We start from the raw sequence: 19292 nt of genomic DNA, 5'->3' as shown, positions 1-19292 counted from the left end.
CAGGGCAGCGTGGGCTGTAGAAATGTGTACACACTAAACCTTTGGGTAACTACCAACACCAGCTCTCAAAGGCTGAAATCTATTTTTCCGCATTGGGAATCTTTTACAGCACTCTTTCTAAAGCACTTCCCTGGCTGTGTTTAGTCGCAGGTGATTTTTTTTCCTGTTCCTCTACAGTAAGTAGATTAGCTGTGATTTATTTCAGACAGGACTGGGACTGGTGATTTGTGCGCTGTTGTGGGTGTAGGAGCTGTGTGATCTCATGATGAAAGGTGATTGCTGTGCAGCACGAGGGGACAGATTAGGATAAATGACACAGAGGAGTCTAGATCCACCAGCAGGCTGTGAGCCTGCCAGCTGAAGGGGGATGCAGGTGAGACGTCCAAAATGTTTTGGGTTTCTGTTTACAGCCTCTCACAGTCCCTGCACCCTTCTGATTAAGGGCAACCCTGTGGCAGACATCTCTGTTTTTATTCTCTGTGTTTTTCAGGAGGAGATGGGGGACAAGGGAACAAATCCTCCTGCAGAAGAAAGGAAGCAGGGAAGAGCCTGCCGGCAGAGACAGCACTTCTCCCACCAAAGGCAAATGCTGTTTGGGGATGGTGCCATCACAGTCCTCCTGGTGAGAGGCGGGGGAACCTGGGAGGGATGGCTGGAGCCAGTGTCCCTGGGTGACGGGGGGCTGCACGTGGGGAGGGATGTCTGCTGTATCACCTACTGCTGCAGGGGAGAAGCTGAGCAGGGAGGAACTGCAAACACCTGGAGGGAGGCTGGGGTCTGGAGGCAGGGCTGGTCTCCTTGAATCTCTCCAAGCAGACGAAGTCAGGAGAGCCCCAGGGATGGACAGACGGTGTGTCTGCAGGACTGGTGTTTAGTCAAGGGGTGGTACTTGGCTCGGCTGGCAGAGCTATCTACCCCAGGAGACCAGGAGCAGGTGGTGGAGGTTGTTCGCATGCTGACGGTGGACAAAGGCATTGCGACATCGCTCAGGAAGCCTTTGAGGAAAGAGGAACCCCAAGGCACCAAGAAACACAACCCCCCTCCCTCCCATCTGAGCAGCTTCTCCTTTCTCATGGGAAGTGCTGGGACCAGGGGAGGCTGCCTGAGCTGAACCTCCTGCCGTGTGGATTTGCTGCTAGCTGTGGGCTCTGCACAAACCCATGTTCCTGCTGGCATGGGAATTTGGAATGTATTTTCTTGATGCTCATGTGGAAATTGGTTATGCCCATTTTTTAAAATGCCACTTTTCTTTTCAAAACCCACATTCTCCACGTGTTTGGGTTGCAGAGCTGAACCTCAGCCTCCTGAGCACACTGGACACCTGCCTTCCAGAGTAAGCAACACGTGGCTTCTTCAGCAAGATTTTGGGGAGTTCAACCTGTCCCATCCTGTCCACAAAGAGGTATGATGGAGTGCCAGGCTTCCACTTGAAGTCTGGCCCCCTTCGCTCTTTCAGCACTGTTGGCTGCTGGACTCGCATCATTTCCTTTGAAATCAGCCTCTGTGTTGGGATGAGTCCATTTTTGGGTCCTGTTCAGGAGGAGGTGAAGAAGGGTGGCTTAGGAGGGCTGTGACACTGGCACTGGTCCTGGCCCACACAGCAGTTAGGAGTGATCCAAGGAAGCAAGGGCCTTGTGGTGTTGCCGTCCCAGAGCTGGACAGGAAGGTTGCAGGTTTCTACAAGAAATCCAAAGCAAACCCATGATTTGCTGCTTCAGAGTGTTAAAAATCACCAAGCCGTGGCAAACCTGGAAGAAATCACCGTGGCATTTTGGCTTGGCTGTCAAACCTAACGTAGTTACCAGCAGGATCCTGCCACGTCTCGGTGGGCTGAAGGGGCTCCTGGAAAAGCACCTGCTTAGCCGGGCCGGGATGGGCGTGCTGTTACACACAGCCTGGCGGCTCCCTGCTCATTTCACAAAGCACAAAGGTTATTTCTGCGTGGTTGCGGCCCCCAGGCAGACCTCCTGCATGCTCCCAGATAACATTTAACACCTCCCACCCCCAGACGTGTGCGGCTGAGGGCTGCTGTTCCCCGGGGCCAGATCTGGAGCCTTTGCAGCCTCGCGTGGCTCCCCTAGCGGGGTGCAGCTAACCACTTCCACGTGGGCAGGCCGCAGCCGCCGGCTGGGCCCGCCGCTGACGTGACTTCCTGACCCCGCTCAGCGCTGCTGCTTCCCCAGCCCGTTATCAGCTACAGCGGCAGCACGTCACTGCAGCCTTAGTCACGTCTTGGAAGCATTTTGGGGGGGCTGGTGGTCTGTGCTTCGCCGCTGCACACGCACCCCCGCCTACATAAATGGCTGTGAGGGGGACCTGGGGCCAGGAAGGCTGCCAGGGCATCTTGGTTGACCTCAGTCAGGCCAGAGCTTTTCACCCCAAAATCTTGTGTCAGGTCAGAGTAACGCTGCCATGATGAAGATATCAAGATGGAGAGCTTCCAGCTCTCCACTTGGCGTGAGATACAGTACCTACCTGTCCCCATGGTTAAAGCACGTCTTACTTCCCAGTGGACTCATCTGGCTCTAGCTTTCAGCCACTGACTCTTCTTTTACCTTTCTCCACTGATTTGTTAAAGACTCTTGTTAAAGACTCTTGAACCCCCTCACATGTGTGTTTGGACACCTAGGCTCAGCAATTTGTGCCCTTTACTGGACAGCATGTTTCCCAGGCCTAGAAAATCAAAATAGGTTTAAATGGGCAAAAACCTAGGGTATAAAAGCATTGATTTCCCAAGTAACCCACATCGATAAGTCTGCTTAAATATTTGAGGATGGTTTGAATCACCTGCATTTAAAAAGGAGCGATTAAGGAAACTAAAGATGTTCTTGAAGGGCTGAATAATTCCTTCACATCCATTTTCACTACAGAAGTCTCTCTGGAAACGCCTGCTCAGACCTTCCTCCCTTCTGGACAAAGATGAGATAGCATTAGAGACTGAAGAGCTGGAACAAGCAGATCGTGTAAGTACCAGTGAGCTGCCAGGTCCAGATGGCATGCAGCCAAGAGGTCACTGGGATGGAAGTGCTGTCTCTCCAAAATAAATATTCCTCCACTCCTTTAAAAAAAAAAATAGAGAGAGAGAGGGGGAGAGAGAAGAAAGAGCAGTGTTTGATAAAGACAGTGAATGTTATACTCACATCTTTGAAGGCTCTTGGGATGATCTGGAGAATTACAGGTCTGTTCAACATGCATGCAAATGAATGCAATACCTAGCAAATTAGGAGAATCAGCCGTGAAGCTTACACTGCTAAGACTGCTCGGAGGTGCAACCTGCAGAGATTCTGCGAAAGGAAACCACATTTACTGAGCTCTTGCAAGTCTTTGAACAAACCAGTGAATTAGCTGAGAGAGAAGAACCGTATGACAACACTTATTTAGCTGTTCAGAAGGCTTTTTGCGAGGGCACGTTCAAGGGCGGGCTGCAGAAATTCAGTTGACAGCGCAGGAAGCAGCTATCTCTGGCTCCAATGTCTGCTAGGACGTGGGGTGAGCTGGTGGCCAGTGGGGACATGGGGGCACGAGGTGCCAGTGCAGAGCCTTGGTCAGCTATGGACCTCAGAGGATGGGCAGGAAAGTGCAGAGGCAGCAATGCAGCTTAGGAAACTCAAGGAGGAGAGGTGGGTGGAAGATCAGAAGAGGGGAGCGATGGATTCACTTGGGAGTAGAAGGAAAACAGGTTGGTGGGAATGACATGGATGGTCCCAGGAAGAAGTACCCAGGGGTGAAAAGCAGTTGTCTCCTCATCATCACATGTTTGTCCCTGCTATTGAAAGATCAGGAGACTGATGGGCTGGTGTCAGGGAAAATGCTGCTTTGCTAGCAGCTGTTTCAGGGTCCTGTTTTAGACCAGCCCCAGAGGAAAGGTTGAAAGAAACCCAGAATCAGTGAATATCCAAAGAGAAGAGGACCCCATGGTGATAACAGTCCAGCTGATAACTTCCAGGCATGAAGGACTGGGCTCTCACTGGACCACCGAAGCACATCTGATCAATAACTCAGCGTCCCGACTTGCACATTAACAGAGTCAATTATCAGCTCTGCTCTCTGCTTCCTTGATTATTATTTCAGCATGTAGCAGCTGCTTTGCAAGCGTTATGGCCCATCACACTCTGAAGGGACTGAGTTAAATGCAGATTATTGACCGATGAGGCCATAAGAATGTGCTGTAAAATATATGGCCATGTTCTCCCATAAATCCCCAGCGAAAGTGCTTTCTAAAGAAATTCCTCTTGTGGTGGGAGTGCTCTGTGTCATTGTCAAGGCCCTGAAAAATGCTTTTTCCACCCAATTCCTGCCACCTCCTCCACAGCATCATCTCTTTTGGCATCGCATCTTCACTTGAATGCGTGGTCCTCCCTTCCTGTTTGTTAGGACTCCCGGGCTTCAGTGAGAATGTTCGGGTTATGGCTTATGCTGTACGTGGCCAAGGTAAAATATGTTTAGTGTTTCTGCTTTGGCCCCAGGTTTTCTGCTGAGTTTCCCAAGTTCCTGTTGCTTCAAGTTCCTCTATTTGGGCTGAGGCTGTAGGCTTCTTGTTTGAGGCAGCCCACATTATGGAGACCACGAGCAGATGCTAATTGTGAGCGGTTTAACACCAAGTGAAGTCACCTTTTCTTTCTCTTCCAGCCCCGTTTATGGCTGGCTGTCCTCCATGTGCTTCAGGGAGAAGTGCCCAGGTCATTTGCTTCCCAGATCTCAGTGGCTGCAGGATCCAAACCTATTCCAAGGGAAGGGAGTGCATGTCCTTAGGGGTATATATTGGGAATGCTGTTCTGAAAAATTTCTTGCTCATCTTTTCCTGAGCAGATTATTGGAGTTGATCTTTGCAAGTACATCCTGCACGCTAACAGCTTGTGCACACGTGAGAGTGTCCCTCTTCCACTCTGGTGTGTGGACATCAGAAGAGGTCATTGGTTTTGTTAGTGTTGCCAAGCGGAGACCTGGTGTTTTAGCCCAAGCTGTGAAGTTTTGCACCCTTGGAGCTAGGTCTCTCCTTCCAGCATCCTGCCATGGAGGTTCGACCTCTGAGGCAACCTTCGTGCTTTCGAGGGTTTCTTGAGCTGCTTCTTGATCTCTTCCAAGAATGGGGAGAGGATTTCACATGCTTGAGCTGCAGCCCTTAGACATGGCTAAGATTCTGGGGAGTTTTTTCATGTATATGTATGTATGTGCGTGTCTGTCTGTATGTCTTCCCTGTCTTACATCCGCAATACACATCTGAAACACCTTTGTTTAAATTTTAGCATGGAAAGAAGTTTGCTGTTGCTGCTGTTGGCCTCCATCTCAAGGACATCTTTGCCAGAGGGGCTGTATTGATCAAGCAGGAACAGAAGCTTTTGAAGACCATTCAGGAAAGGATCATCTTAAAGTGACCTTTGTCCCTTCAAAAGCCTGAGGTATGTGGAAAAAACAATGACCTATTGAAATTTTTTATTGCTTGTCACTGTTGTAGAAGTCTAACCACCTCAGAGCCTCATAACTGGCTCATGCAACTCATCTGGAGATCCAGGTAGTGTCTCCAGCATTTGTTATGTACGCACTGGTTCTCAGTGCTGCCTTTGCCTGCCCTAGGAACGTCAGGCTACGCACAATGTCAGTCCCATGGTGTGATATGGAACCTCTATGCAAGCTGCAAGCAACTGAAACCACGCCATACCAACACAGGCTGTTCATGTGAAACTTCTCATTTTTCAGCAGCTTTCACTTCTCTTAAAGCCTTGTCCAAAGATTTCCCATGGGCCAGGCCTGAGGCTTGTGTTACCCAGTTAAAGCTGAAGGGTACATGCCAGACCTACACCAGTTTATGCACTGGCCTTTGGGTTTGGTTCCTCCACAGCTCCCTAGATATGTCTCACCACTCTCCTCGGACATGCCCTTGGCTTCCACCTGGGGCAATTACCTGAATGTGAAGGCAGGTGTGCAATCAGATGTGGTTATGTTGGCTCTTTGAGGGATATGGGTTAGGCTCCCAAAGCCTAAACTGCATCCTTTGATGTCTGAGGGACGTGAGAAGCCTCGGAGAGGAGGAGCCTGGTAGGGAACACAAACAAGGTTTGCTCAACCACAGAGGCAGTGAACACAGAGTTGTTCACCCAGCCCTGCAGTGCAGCAGCTGTGCCATGACTCCTGCGTCTGGCTGAAAAAAGCTGTCGGAGGAAGCACATCTTCAGGCAGCAGGTCCTGGGCACCTGGCCCTCACTGCGCCTGGGGGTGAGACAAGTTGGTGGGACCCTGGAAGGGATGCGATGTGCCCTCTGACACCCTTGGCCCCGTAACAATGGGCACTGTGCAGGATAAGGGGAAGGGACCACAGGAGGTGTCAGCCCCATGGCTCTCTGCCACGGCCATGGCTGGAAACTAGGCCCTGGTCCCATCACATGCTCTGCTGGTGAGTCCCAGCCCTGCTTTCCAGAGGGGCTCTGCTCGCCCCAGCGCTGGGTTGCAGCGGTGTGCCTCGAAGAGTGGAGTCATGGTTTAAAATAACGTGTGAGTAATCTCAGCTGCTGGGCTGTATGTGAGAAATGGGAGGGCTCTCTGGGCTCATGGTCTAAAAGCTGACACTTGTTTAGCCATGCCTGCATCATCACCAGAGCCCTTCTGGCTCTTTCGGGGTCAGCAATTTCCAGCCCTGGCAGCGTGGCTCCCTGGGGATGCCCATCCTGCTCTTTGGGGTCAGGGGTGTGGGAGCCTGCTGTCTGCTCGCCGTTCCCACCTGCGCAAGCAGGGAAGCACTTCACTTCACTTCTTCCACCGAGAAGCACTCCAGGCTCCGCAAACCACAAATGTTTCAAAACCTTTGGCTTTGGGGAAGTGCCTAGTGCCTGTGGTGTGACAGGGATCCCTCCTCTGTGTAGCATGGGCCCCCAGTCACCCTGGGTCACACGTTGATTTTATTTAGGAGGCCCAGCCGGGTCATGGGGACTCTTCTCTTTTGATCAGTGCACTGCTTGAAAATCCCATGCACAGCCAGCATCTGCCTCCTGCTTGGGGAGGTTTGGCAGAGACCCCCTGCTGTGGGGTACCCGTGTGTGTGTGATGAGTACAGGGACCCCACAGTTGGTACGCAGGGACTGCTGGCCGTGCCAGCCAGCTCAGGGGAAGGTCTCCTTGCTGGCTGAGCTGCCGTCAGCATCAAAACTTCCCCTCCTGCGGTGCTCCTCTGCTGGCATTCGACATGGAAATGGTCCTGATTTATTCTGGAATAATAGGATGAAATGGTGCAAAGGAAAATGTTACACTAAGGAGCGAGATAAATTGCCCAGAGCAAAGTCAGCCAGGAGAAAAAGGGGGGGAACCTCCCATCGCTCGGCTCGCTGGGGGCCCAAACTTCACGCCGGAAAGTTGAGCGCTGGCAGCAAGGCGGTGTTGGCCAGGCTGAACGAAAAGCGGTGGGGGCCGAGCTCCCGCTGGGAGAGGCGGGGAGGGGACCCCCAAAATCGCGTGTCCCCGCCCCCCCCGGCCGGGCGGGCAGCGCAGAGATGCTCGAGCCGGCTGCGGGCTCCCGGAGGGTTCCTGGCCGTCTGGCACCATCTGCTGGGGCTTCCCGGGAATAAAGCCGGGCTGGCCCCGCGCTCATTCCCCTTTCTCCTTCCCCGAAGGTGCTGGTCACTCCTGCCCCGCTGCCTGCCTCGTTGCCCAACACCCTTCGGGGCTGTGCCCTGCGGCGGTGGGAGGACACCCAGGGGGTGCTGGGGTGCAAAGAGGTGCCCCCAGACCCCCAGGTCAGCGTTAAGCCTCTGCCTGGGTGAGGGGGGGCTCTGCAGGGGGCTGAGCCCCCCAGGTTGTGCACACCCCAGCCTGGCCTTGCGCAGGGGCTCCGGCGGAGGATGGGGATGGAGATAGAGCAAGGCAGAGCTCTGCCTCCAGCGAGACGGTCTGCGCAAATGGACTGGCTTATAAATGAATTTATAAGTGGAAATTGGCCTGTAATGAGAGAGTTACTGAGCAAAAAGGACTGCGCGCTGCAACCCACTTAGGAACCTGAGAGCTCGGCGCGTTACGCAAAGCTGGGGGGGGAAATGCTGGGGCCTGTAAGCAAAAAGCATCTGCACCTTGCTCCAAGCTGTGCACTGCAAGCGAAGCCCCATTAGGCCACCAGCCCCACCATCCTTCACGGGCCCTGGGCTCCTTCCTCCAAAATCACTCCCCTCCTCTGCTAAAACTGCAAGAGTGCTGGGCTCTTGGGGATGCCGCTAAACGCCATCGTTAAAAACGGTGCCTGTTTCAGGGCAGCTCTTCCTAGCAACAGTTCTGGAGCTGGTTCTCTGGAGAAATATGGTAGTTTTGAGGTTTTTCTTTCTAAAAATAAAGCGGTCTCCCAAGCCGACTGCTGTGTTTGGGCTTTGCACTACAGGCTTCTGTCGACAGCTTGCTTAATGAATGAAGATGTGAGGGAAGAGCAGCTCTTCGAGGAGGAGGCCGCTTGCTTCCCAAGGCTGGATCTGTAAACAAGACATAAGCCGTGACTGGAAACACGGCTTGTTCCTCTTGGTGCGCTCTGCAGCACACACAACTGATTTCACCCTCTGAATTCCTTGAAACTGGGGAGGAATTTGTCCTGCCCCCATGCACGTAACCTCCGTGCGTGGGTTATCTGCCGGGAAGTGCACGCAAGCCTCTGACTTCATCCCAGTCCCTAGGGATTTCCCCTGTGTCCCTTCACTGTCTCGTATCACAGCAAGCTCACCCTTCCTAGGGGGTAAAACCACGCTCCCCTTGACACACTTAGCATGCCTGTCCCCTCACCAGCCTGGTGTGCCCCACCTACGTGCCCTCCTCTGCCGGGCTGCTGCCAGGCTCCTGGGAGCTCCTGCAGCCCGACCCGGCGCTTCTTTTTCTGCGCTGGGAGAGCATTGGAGCGGTTCCTCCCCGTGCTGCCATACGCAGCTATGAAATATGCTCTTGAACAATTGGCCTGAGAGCTTCCAGAGACCACTAATTGAGAGAGAAAAACAGCGTCTATATAAAGAAAATCAGCCTCAACATGCAGCTGGCATTGCTCAAAGCTGGAAGGCTTGCAAAAACCCCTCCGTAACGAGTAGGGAGAGGTGCAGGCGATGGGAAGAGATATCGGGAGAGGAGCAGGAGCCAAGAGGTACAGCTGCAGCATCCACACAGCCGGCAAGGCACCGGTGCGGCCCTGAAGCGCGGGAGGCCCCAAGCGCCTCCAGCCCCCTTGGCACCAAAGTACAGCCCCACTGCTCCTGGCCTTCTTCTCAAAGGGCAGCAACAAACCACCTGGGACGTTTGCCAGGGCCTGTTTGCCCAGGTGGGTACGGGGGTGAAGATCACTTTTCGATGAGAACCATCGGAAATGGTTCTCGGGCTCGTGCAGGATAAAAGGGGACCTGGAGCACATCAGCGTGCATTGACCCAAAAATGCACATCAGAGAAGGTGCATGTGGTATCAGCCAGCAATCCAATAGATATGTCTTCACAGACAGAAACCTCCTGTAGCTAGATGCAAACAACCAAATTTCTCTGGCTATTAACTCGCTTGGGAATATCCGAGATAACCCTGAGGCATGATTTTTCTTTTCCCTGGAAGTGCGGCACATCTGTGTTTTCTGCTGAGGTCAATTAGAGCTGTGGGACATCGGAGGCTGATGAAAGATGAGCTCCTGGCTATTGTCTTGCCTCCCAAAGTAGCAGTTCCTTGATTTCTGGGTCACTGCAATGGTATTTTCTACTGTTATTTTATTTATTTATTTATATTTGTGTGAGAGTCTCACCACAGACGCATGCGTCTGCAGGGGTGCCACCTCCACAGCCGGGCACGGCTCCGGTCCCCTCCTGCGCTGGGGTGCTGCAGCCCCTGGGAGGGCACCATCCCCATCCTCCAGCCCAGGTGAGGCACCACCATCCCCAGCATCGCCGTATCCAGCCGGGCAGCCCCTCGGCTGGCCTACACCTCCCTAACAGTGGAGCTGTCCTAGCGGGTCTGTGAGTTTAGTGATGGCAGTGTCCGCAGGCACGGAAGGAGAGCAAAGCCTTTTTCCAGCACGTACAGCACCAGCAGGGGCTGCGCTCCCCTGCACAGCCCCGTGAAGCATGTCTGCACCCCTCTCCTGGAAGAAGGGGCCCCTGGAAGTCAAGAGAGAGCTTCCTGCCTCTGCCAGCAGTCAGTGGTGCACAGTGGGGGCTCATCAGAAATGTAACCGATGGCTCTGCCCATGAGCTGGCTCGTCCTGCACCAGCATCCCTACACGGAGGTCTGCCAGGGCCCCGGGGCTTGGCATCTTGCACCTGCTTTTCCTTGCACCGGCTGGAGAGTGACATCGGCCTGTGACGAGCTGGTCTGACCAGCCACAGATGTCACAGGTCTCAGCACATGGTTTCAGTGCCTCACACATGCTGCCTTTGGCTTGCTGGCTTGAAGACTCCTGTAGCGTGCTCCCAAGGAAAGAGGAGGGCCTCTGTGCTTTACCCTCGTCCTCTGCTAAGCCCCGCTCCATCAGCAGGGGTCGGCTTCCTTGCAAGGATGCTTACCCATGGGGACCAGGATTAAGACGCAGTGCTCAGGGACCCGTTACCACACTCCACCAAACAGCCTTTGGTTGGTAGTAATTTTCACTTGCTGCAGTTTTGTGTTTGGAGAATTAATTGCTTTAATAAGGAGCTTAATTAGAAGAGCAAAAGTAGGATAAACAGCAGAAATATTGGGTAAGTGGTGAAGACCACAGCCGTACAGAGAGCTGTCGCCCCGTCACCCTCTGGGAAGGGAGGGCTATCAGGGCACAGGGACTGCAGCCAAGTTGCATGCCTCTCCTCACAAAAAAAAAAATAAAAAAAAAATTGTTTGGAATATGCAAGAGGTGTCCACACGCAATCCCAAATTTTATAATACCCTGGGACAGGTTTCAGGGCACCTGAGTAGAAGCAGGGGCTGCACCTGCCCGTGGCAGGACGTATGGCAAGGAGCAGCAGCGGGACGATGCCCCTCCATCGCCCACCAGCCTCGCCTCCCCATGGTTTCGCAGCCCGGTCATTCCCACAGCTGGCTGCAGCAAAGATGAATGCTGCTGGTTCCAGGTGAGTTAAAGAGCTTCAAGGACAAATGAACTCCAATTCAGGAATAGGCTATTTCCCCCCTTGCTATCAGCTGGAGGGGAAAGCACCTCAATTTTCAGGGCACCTGAATCCATTTACAAATGTGTGTACAGTTCGATGAATGGTTCTGGCTTAAAGAATGGAGGGGAGCCTTTTTTTTCAATCTAAATGTTTTATTTCCACAGTTTCTAAACAAAACATTTCACTTTTTCATTTTGAAATAACGTTCCATTGTGAAATACATTTTTTTAAAGCATAAAGCAAAACACAAACCCTGAACATGAAGTAAATGGCATTGAATTTTTGTGCCAAAGCAAGGTTTTTGACAATGCTCAATATTTATTCTTTCCATGGTAGGTGTCAGCAAGAAAACTGGAAAATCTGCATTTCTGGACAACCTGAAATTATTCTTTGTTCTTTCCCTAGCAGCGAGCTCAGAAATCAATTTTCACTGGCCCATTTTCTGAGCAACCACATCGCTGCTGTCAAAATGGTATCTCTGTTCCTATTTGTGCCTAGAACGGGCAGATAACGACGGATCCCGGAGTCGAGATGCCCAGCGCAATTCCTGCTCCTGCGTCAGTCGTGCCCATCAGTATCATTTCCATCTAAACAGGAGCATCTTTCCTCCTCCCTGCTACAACACTGCAGCCTGTGCTGCAGCTGCTAGTGGTCAAAGTATCAGCCCCATGGCCTTAAAGCCATCACCTTGTGCTCCCAAAGCCCTCATTAATTAATTAAGCCTTACACTAATACGTCACAGCTGGGTAGTGTGCTGCCTGGCCTGCTGGAGCATCCCACCCATGTCACACCAAGCCTCTGCCTGCTGCAATGGGTGGGTGTGCATGCACGTGGGGAGCAGGCTGCTGCCCCGTGGGCAGGATGGGGTGTTACTGTCCTGGGTTTGCTGCTGTCCATGCTGGAGAGAGGGTGGGAGCGGGGTCTGGGCACAGCACGCCTAACCTGACCTCTGGCCATGTCTGGGAGCCCTGGGAGCGAATGCCCAAGGCCACAGAAATGCCCCTGGGAGGACAGAGGTTGTAGCCAGCTGAAGCACCTCTCCACCTCCCCAACTCGCTCCTTAACAGAGCCAAACCAGCCCCTTCAAGCAGCTCTCTGCACCACTGGGATGAACAGCAGCATTTATGGAAATGTATATGTTGTTTAAGGTGAAGCCGGGGTCAGTATGTACCTTGGAGGAGAATCTCAGCCGAAGCATGAAATGTGTTTTGTGTTGATTTCTGAAATCTTTAACCGTCTTTTCGTTAAGGGAAATGCTGTGCTGTAAAGTGAGCATTCAAAAGTAGCAAGTGAGGCTTGGCACTGGGGGGAGATGAGGGCTGGGTTTCCAGCACTGACCTGTCCTGTGTCCCCCAGAAAGTCACTGAGATGCCTGGGGCTGTGCTCCCTTCTTCAGAAAGGGGGTGTTCATCCTGACCCAGGTGCTGGGCCAGAAGGGTAGAGCAGGCAGTCTTACAGGAGCGTCGTCGTTAATGCCAGAGCGAAGAAATTGTGTTGGAAAAATTGTTCTGGGCTTGTTCATTGGCTATAAGCAATTACTGACTCATAAATGGGTTTTGACCGGTGGCATATACCCGTGGTGGTGTGGTGTCCCCCGTGTTGAGTGACAGCACCCAGATGCACGTTTGCCTGCTGAAAACTTACTGCTTTTGTTTTTGGCCTGGGCTTCATGCTTTGGAGGCTGTGGGTGCCTGTGGGACGGGGGAGAGAAATGTGGGCTAGAGCAGTGCAATGAGGAAGGAGTCAAAATCCAAGGCAGCTGTATTTCTTGCAGGGAAAATGGATGGAGACCGCGGAAACCAATTGCTGTTAGGAGCAAGAGAGTTATGGCATCCAATCAGGCAACAAGGGAATAGTACATTGCAGAGCCGTAGCTGGTGTTAGCTTCCTGTTAACCATAATAATAACTATATCCCGGAGTGATCCCGGAGTTCATTTGGACTGAGATACAATTACTGTGCTGTGCGCAACAAGCGCCCTCCGTTTGCTGAGCACCATGGGGCCTGCGGGCAGCCCCCTCTGGGGCGCTGCTCTCCAGCGGGCAGCCTGCTGACAGCGTGCTCTGCATCGCTCCCTGCACGCCTGCACACATCTGTATTCGCTGATAAAATCGGGGGCTTTGCAGCTAAATGCCAGGCAATGCTTCTTTCAGAAAATTCTCTTTGTGCTTTCAACAGGGAGTCCCCGTTGTGGACCCAGATAGCTCCAGGCTCTGAAAAAGACTGGAGTGAGGGAGGCAGGTCCCCAGTTTGAGACTGGGACCACTGGGCTCTCGTGCATGTTGCCCTGGCGATGCACACCACTCACCACCTGCTGGAAATGCTCCCGTTAACTTCAGCAGCCTTGGTGCTGGCCTCTGCACGGCACAGCAGAAGCCCTTGGGAGTAATAAGGCTGACACACCCCTAGCTTAAATTTGGACAAGCCTTTTAATACCCAGCTGAAGAGATTACTGGAATGACCTACTTGTTTACATGTGGTGAATCCATGAAATGTGCAGAAGGCTTTGCTCATTAAGGGAAGAGGTCTGCAGGGTGGAGCCGCCCCAGCAGCACCCGAGCTGCGGCCAAGCGCGTGGATCGTGGACGGTGCCTCCAAGGAGCTGGGTTCTTGCATGAGGCTGGAAATTCCCCACGCCGCCCCTAATTCTCACCGACGGGATGCTTTGTGCCATGGGCAGCTAACCCAGGCCTCTGAAGCCACCGGTGGTTTTGTAAGCAGCTGGGGCTCCTCCGCAAAGCCCGCAGAACGGGCCTGGGACCCACAGGCAGGGCTGGGGCGTGCTCTGCCTTTGGAGCCATGGTGTAACCTGCACCTCACCTGCAGCCCTGGGATGTTGGAGTTCAGGATGACTGAATTTCTGCCTGTCGCATGGCTCCTGGGGAGAGGGAAAAACATAACCTGGTGCAAAGGGGGCTTGCCCCATCTCCTGCTAGAATGGGATCCGATGAAGGGGTCGGAGCATTCTAACTAGACAAATACCACAGCTCTGGTTTTCTATGCAGTGATTGGTTTCTCCCGCCATACAGCATGCCAGACTGGGGGATCTTGGAAAGGGCGTTTGGGGCTCAGATGATCAGAGCAGGTTGTCCAGGTGTGTTTTTCTGCACAGCACGTCCTCTGAGCACAGAGCCAGAGGAGTGGTTTCCCTCTCTGTTCACTGTTTGCTGGGATGCTCCAATGCACACCATGTGTGGCTTTGCATGATTCTCCAACCTCTCCTGGTCTTGTGACTAAGGAGGATGGAGACTTGCAGCTTGGATCCAGATGTAGAGGTGGAAGAAGCTCCATCCTCAGCGCTCTGCATGTGTCCCAGAGCCAGCCAGCCAGCACGGGGCAGCAGGAGGTGTGGGCGAGCCACAGAGCTGGTCCCGGGGTCATGGCAGTGCAGGTGCAGCCACCAAATCCTTGGGCCAGCAACAAGGAGGGGAAATGAGTTGTTATAAATGGACAGCCCGGCCTTAATAGCTTTAGGCTACGGGCGTGTAGATTAAATTTCAGCCCTATATTTCACAGGAAGCATGCAGTGGCATGTCAAGGCGCTGTAACTGCGCAGCCCTCTGACGGCGTGCCGGAGTTCTGGCGAGCGGACTAACTAGAGCAATGAAATAAAGCATAATAAAACGCAGGCTGAAGACCGGGAGAGTTTTCTCATGGTGAGACCTGGGCTGTAAAACAGCATCTTGGGGAATTGATGGAAGCTTCTCCATGACTGGGTTATTTAAAAAAAAAAGATTGGATGAATGCTAGACGGTGTATATTAGCCTAGTGTTGTGAAAATAGCAGCAATTTTGTCAGAAAAATGATGGAAGAGGGGACATGCTGCTCCATTTTCATCAACTTCACCCCGAATGCTATTTCATTTCCTTTGGAGATTTAGGAGGAAGCTTGGATCACCATTTGTTGCTGGGGAGGGGGAGAGCAAATGCAGCTGATGGGCTCCCATCAGGTGCTGCTCAGCGCGAGGGTGAGCACCCTGCTGCATGCTGCTTGGCGGCACCTTCCTTTTTGGCTGCCCAGTCTTCTCCATGCATTACCACGCTGAAGAGCAGTGCTGTTTTTGGCAGCCATGTGCAGCAGACAACAGAAGTAACAGCCCAGTGGTTAGTATTTCCAAGCTTTGTTCCCTTGGGAAGACTTCCCTGGTCCCGTCAGCCTCCCCTTTCCTTCTCAGATCATCCCAGCTTGGCTTTTGCCAGCCCATGCGTGGTGCTGCCAGTTAGTATCAGCTCGGCCAGCAGGATGGGTTCTGCTGGCAAGCAAAGGCAGAGCTCCTAGCACAGCCTGCTGGAAACAAAGCGCCTTTCTCTCCAGCGATAGCCTCCGTCAGCCCTCTGGGTAATGCTGTCTCTTCTGGAGAAATGCCTTTTCCCCACTGTACATCCAGCGGGAGCATCGCTGTCCCCTGTGGTCCCCAGGGGTGCCTGTGGGACCAAGGCAGAGGGGAGGAGGGTGCCCCTCTACCCCACGAATGTGTCTGGATGTGCATGCTGGGTGGAGCTCAGTCCTTGGTGTAAAATGAGGAGCTGGTAATAAATATTCAGCTTGTTTAGAATTGCAAATACCAGGGAAAGGAAAGCAGTAAACCAAAGAGGCCGCAATCAGTGTCCTGGCGAACAGTGAGGAATGCGAGCTGCAGCGGTGGATGCAGGAGGGGGCGAGCAGCTGGCCAGGCCAGCACTCGGACCAAATTCAGGTCTGAGAGAGCAAAAACAGAAAAGGAAGCCGCTTAAGATAGGCCCTTCTTAATGAGAGACAAATACACAAGAAAATATTGCCTGCTAACAGTATTCATAAGCTGCTCCCAAGATGTTTTGATTAAACTGCTGTTGTCTTTCTAGTGTACTAATGGTTTTTAATCTCTCTTGATGCCTTGGGGCAAAGGGGTCTACTGATTCACAGCAGCTTGGTGAGCTGAAACTGGTCCCTGGTGAATACATCCCTCTTGCCACAATCACATCTTTTAATTTTTAAAAATGTGAGTTTTTTAGCAGAGGAGGAACCCTTCAAACATGAGTAGGGAGTAAGCACTGCGCTGCTGTATGCCTGAATACTGAGGGAGCTCCTCCGCACTGCGGGGCTGCCCTGCGGCTGTTTCACTGCTGGATGAGGTCGAGTCCTGTCCCCCTGCCTGGCTGGCAGGTGCTGTGCCTCCTGCTGCTCTCCGCCAGGCTGCAGGACATGGGCATGGACCCGCAGGGCTTGCACCAGCCAACTAGCAAAGGAGGGCCAGGCCCCGAAATTGTGCCCTGAAATTGTGACCCTAAATGTGGCGGCATTCCCTCCTCTGTGCATTTCCCTTCCTTGCCAGCAGCTGTGGGATGGACCCAACCCTTGACAGGACTTCTCTTGTCTAAGGAACTTGGCTTCATCTTCCCCATGTGCATCATCCTGTTGGGCCTTCCAGTTGGTTCACAGGTAACTGCACAGCTTGGCTGGGAGATGGGATATGGGAGGGCCGGTTTCTGCTGTGCCGTGGTCCTAGCTTCACGCAGGACTGCTGGGGGATGAGGGCTGTGAGTAGGTTTTGATTCCTGAGGTCTGAGTCACTCTCCTTGAGCCGAGAAAGCAAACCCTTAAAGCCATGCTCTGGGCTAACACCAAATTCAAAGCACACCAACCTGTCCCCAGGTGGGCACTGTCTTTCTAGCCACTGGTGCTCAGGGGTGTCCATACCTTCCTCCCTGCCTTTCATAGCCCCTATCCCCCCAAACATTTTACTTTTATGCCAGTGAGTACAAAGGGGAGACTCCTCCTATGAGCCCCCATGCACAGCGCATGGGGTAGGCTCTCCTCCGGCGTCCTGGCTGTGCTGGGCACCAGGGAGCATCCCTGATGAGAGCAGACAGCTCCTCAGTCCTCTGGGTACAGTAGCTGCTTGTTGCTCGCAGAGAATGAAAACATATTAAAGTAAGAAACCGCTGCACCAGTCATTTTCCAATTCCCCACTCAGAGAACTGGCTTCCCTGGAAAATAGGTCACTTACATAAAAAGCACCTTATTATCACACCAGAGTGGTGAAGGAAAGGGATGGCTCGAGAGACACTTTCATTTCGAGCCCCTGTTCCTGGGTACTTAGATATTTCTGGAAAATTGACCCTTTGGGCTGAAATTTCTCATGCTCGTATTCAGCCCATAAGGTAAACTTCAGGACCTCATTTCCTCCACTGAGATAGATGAGGCTAGGAAAGAAATTGTGTTGTATCTTAACCCTTGGGAAGGTGGTGTGTGCACACCCATGGTTTCCATGGGGATTGGGGTAAGCCATATCCCTGGGTGAAGACTCCCATAGACAAGCAGCCTTGTGTCTCCCACCCTCTGTCCCTCCCCAGAAATACGTTTGTTTTTCTCCTCTAACTCACAGCTGTGTTTATCCCTCCCCAGAATGGGAAACAGTGAAGGGGAACAGGGGGAGAAGGGGTTAGGAGAAGGGTTCATGCTGGGTGTGGGGGCACTTGAGATGTGGGGGACAAGGGACTGTAGGCACATGTCATGTTTGGAGGTGGGAGAAGGTATCCAGTTTGCAGTAAAGGAAATGGAGCTGAGAGAGGGAAAGTGGGTTGCTGGAAGGGCAGGAGGGACTCATTGGGGGGGTTCCTGGCTGGCCCTGGAGTTGTCTTCTCACAAGGGAAAGGGGAGGTCTCTGGGGAACGGCGCTGGCTTGGTTCACTCAAAGCAGTGACATTAGCAAAATGCCCAGCTCTCCTCTGAAAGAAAGCTCTGGTTTTGGGGAACAGGCAGATTGGAAATCTACATATTCCAAAATGCAATAGCCACCTCCTTGGTCCTGGTCTGGGTGGTGTGTTCTTCATCTTTTAACAGGGTCACGGGGGCTCAAGATCCAAGTGCTGTAAACCTGGTGAGAAACCAAAGAAGATTTTCTCAGCCTCTCCATTTCAACCTTGCTGACTCCAGCCTTGGCCAGCACCTCTTTTTTCCCACCATGCTGTTCAGGCTGTGTGGGAAGATGCCTTCCTGGCAGACTTGTACTCCGCCAGGTAGGTGGAAAGGTGTGTGAGGGAGCCCCGAGAAGAGGAGGATGAGGAGAGGGAAAGGGAAGGAGGAGTGGAATGGAGGAGGCTGGGAAGGAGAGGGTGGAATAGGGCAGGCAGATGGGATGGGAGGATCGAGGATAACAGCATGGTGAGGAACCTGCGGAGGGACTTGGAGGTTGGAGAGGACAGATGGAGCATGGGACAACCAAAGAGGCAGAGCTGTGCAGGAGCAGGTCGCCAGCCCCTCGCCCTTATCGGTGCAGCTGCCCCATCCCGAGGAGGGACAGCACAGCTCTCGTGTGGCAGGGGACGTCTCTGCCACCGACACCGCGGTGGGAGGTGGGCAGAAGGCCTGGTGCCTTGGCCCAGAGGAGGTGCTTCCGAAAAATATTAGCAATTACCTCTGCATTGGCGGCAGCCAGCGAGCAGTGGTAATTTACATAGCAGGAGCTGGGAGATAGATGGCTCTTTAAACCAGATCTGTCATTCGCAGCTCTCTCCCCGTCTCCGACGCTTTGATGTTCCTCTTTGAAGAGCTCTCCTCGCTTGCTATTCCTCGCTCCCTTGGTGCCGCTCCAGCTCTCCAAATGCCTCTCTCTGCCTTCCTGCCTGCGTGCCTTCGCTGCCGCGTCCCGGCAGGAAGGACACGCAGCGAGTGGCAGCTGGCACCCTGACAGCCAGCGCTGGCAGCAGCGGGACGACTGCTCAGCGCTCTCATGGGGGGCGATGTGAAACAGTAGGGGCAGTAACGCCAGGCAGCTTTCTGTCGTGGTGTCGGCACCTGATGGGGAACGTGTGCGGGACCCAAAGGTACACACGGGTGGAGGTGGGGCGGAGAACCATGGCCTTCCCCGTTGCCTGTGGCATCTCTCACTCCGCTGTCTCCCTGATGAGTTCAAGTCCCTGGACAGGGAAGGAGAGACCCACATGAGAAAAATGATCTTGGATGGTTAAGTTGCAGGACACGCAGTGGAACGGGCTCTTCTGAGTAGCAGTGGCCATCAAGAGGTCTATCAGAGCAACAATGGCTTGGCCATGTGGCAGGACGGAGGACTCTAGCAGTGAACAAGGCATAGGAGAACAGAGGGAAGCAGATGGGCTAGGAGAGGTAAGTTACCGAGGAGCAGCTACTCAGGTGGGGCTGCTTCTTGCTGTAACACACCTTCCTCCTTGAGCTCTCGCATCCCAGGGTGCCAGTGACTGAGCATCTGGGTTCTTTCACGTT

The 19292-nt window shown here is 53.1% G+C and overlaps 1 protein-coding gene across 1 annotated transcript in view; it reads left to right on the top strand.

Moving 5' to 3' along the window:
- Window positions 1–19292, top strand: part of LOC310884384 (immunoglobulin superfamily member 2-like) — a 107602-nt gene that overhangs the window by 28595 nt on the left and 59715 nt on the right. The window contains exons 9-14 of the mRNA XM_083806098.1: window positions 206–622; window positions 1288–1402; window positions 2871–2963; window positions 5247–16490; window positions 17895–18070; window positions 19023–19175. The gene's annotated coding sequence lies outside the window, so the exon portion shown is untranslated. The remainder of the gene's footprint in view (window positions 1–205; window positions 623–1287; window positions 1403–2870; window positions 2964–5246; window positions 16491–17894; window positions 18071–19022; window positions 19176–19292) is intronic.

Source organism: Anser anser (genome assembly GCF_964211835.1).
Source record: "Anser anser genome assembly, chromosome: 1".
Lineage (NCBI taxonomy): Eukaryota > Metazoa > Chordata > Aves > Anseriformes > Anatidae > Anser > Anser anser.
Note: the sequence above shows the minus strand (reverse complement) of the source record. Positions and strands in the feature narration are given on the sequence as shown.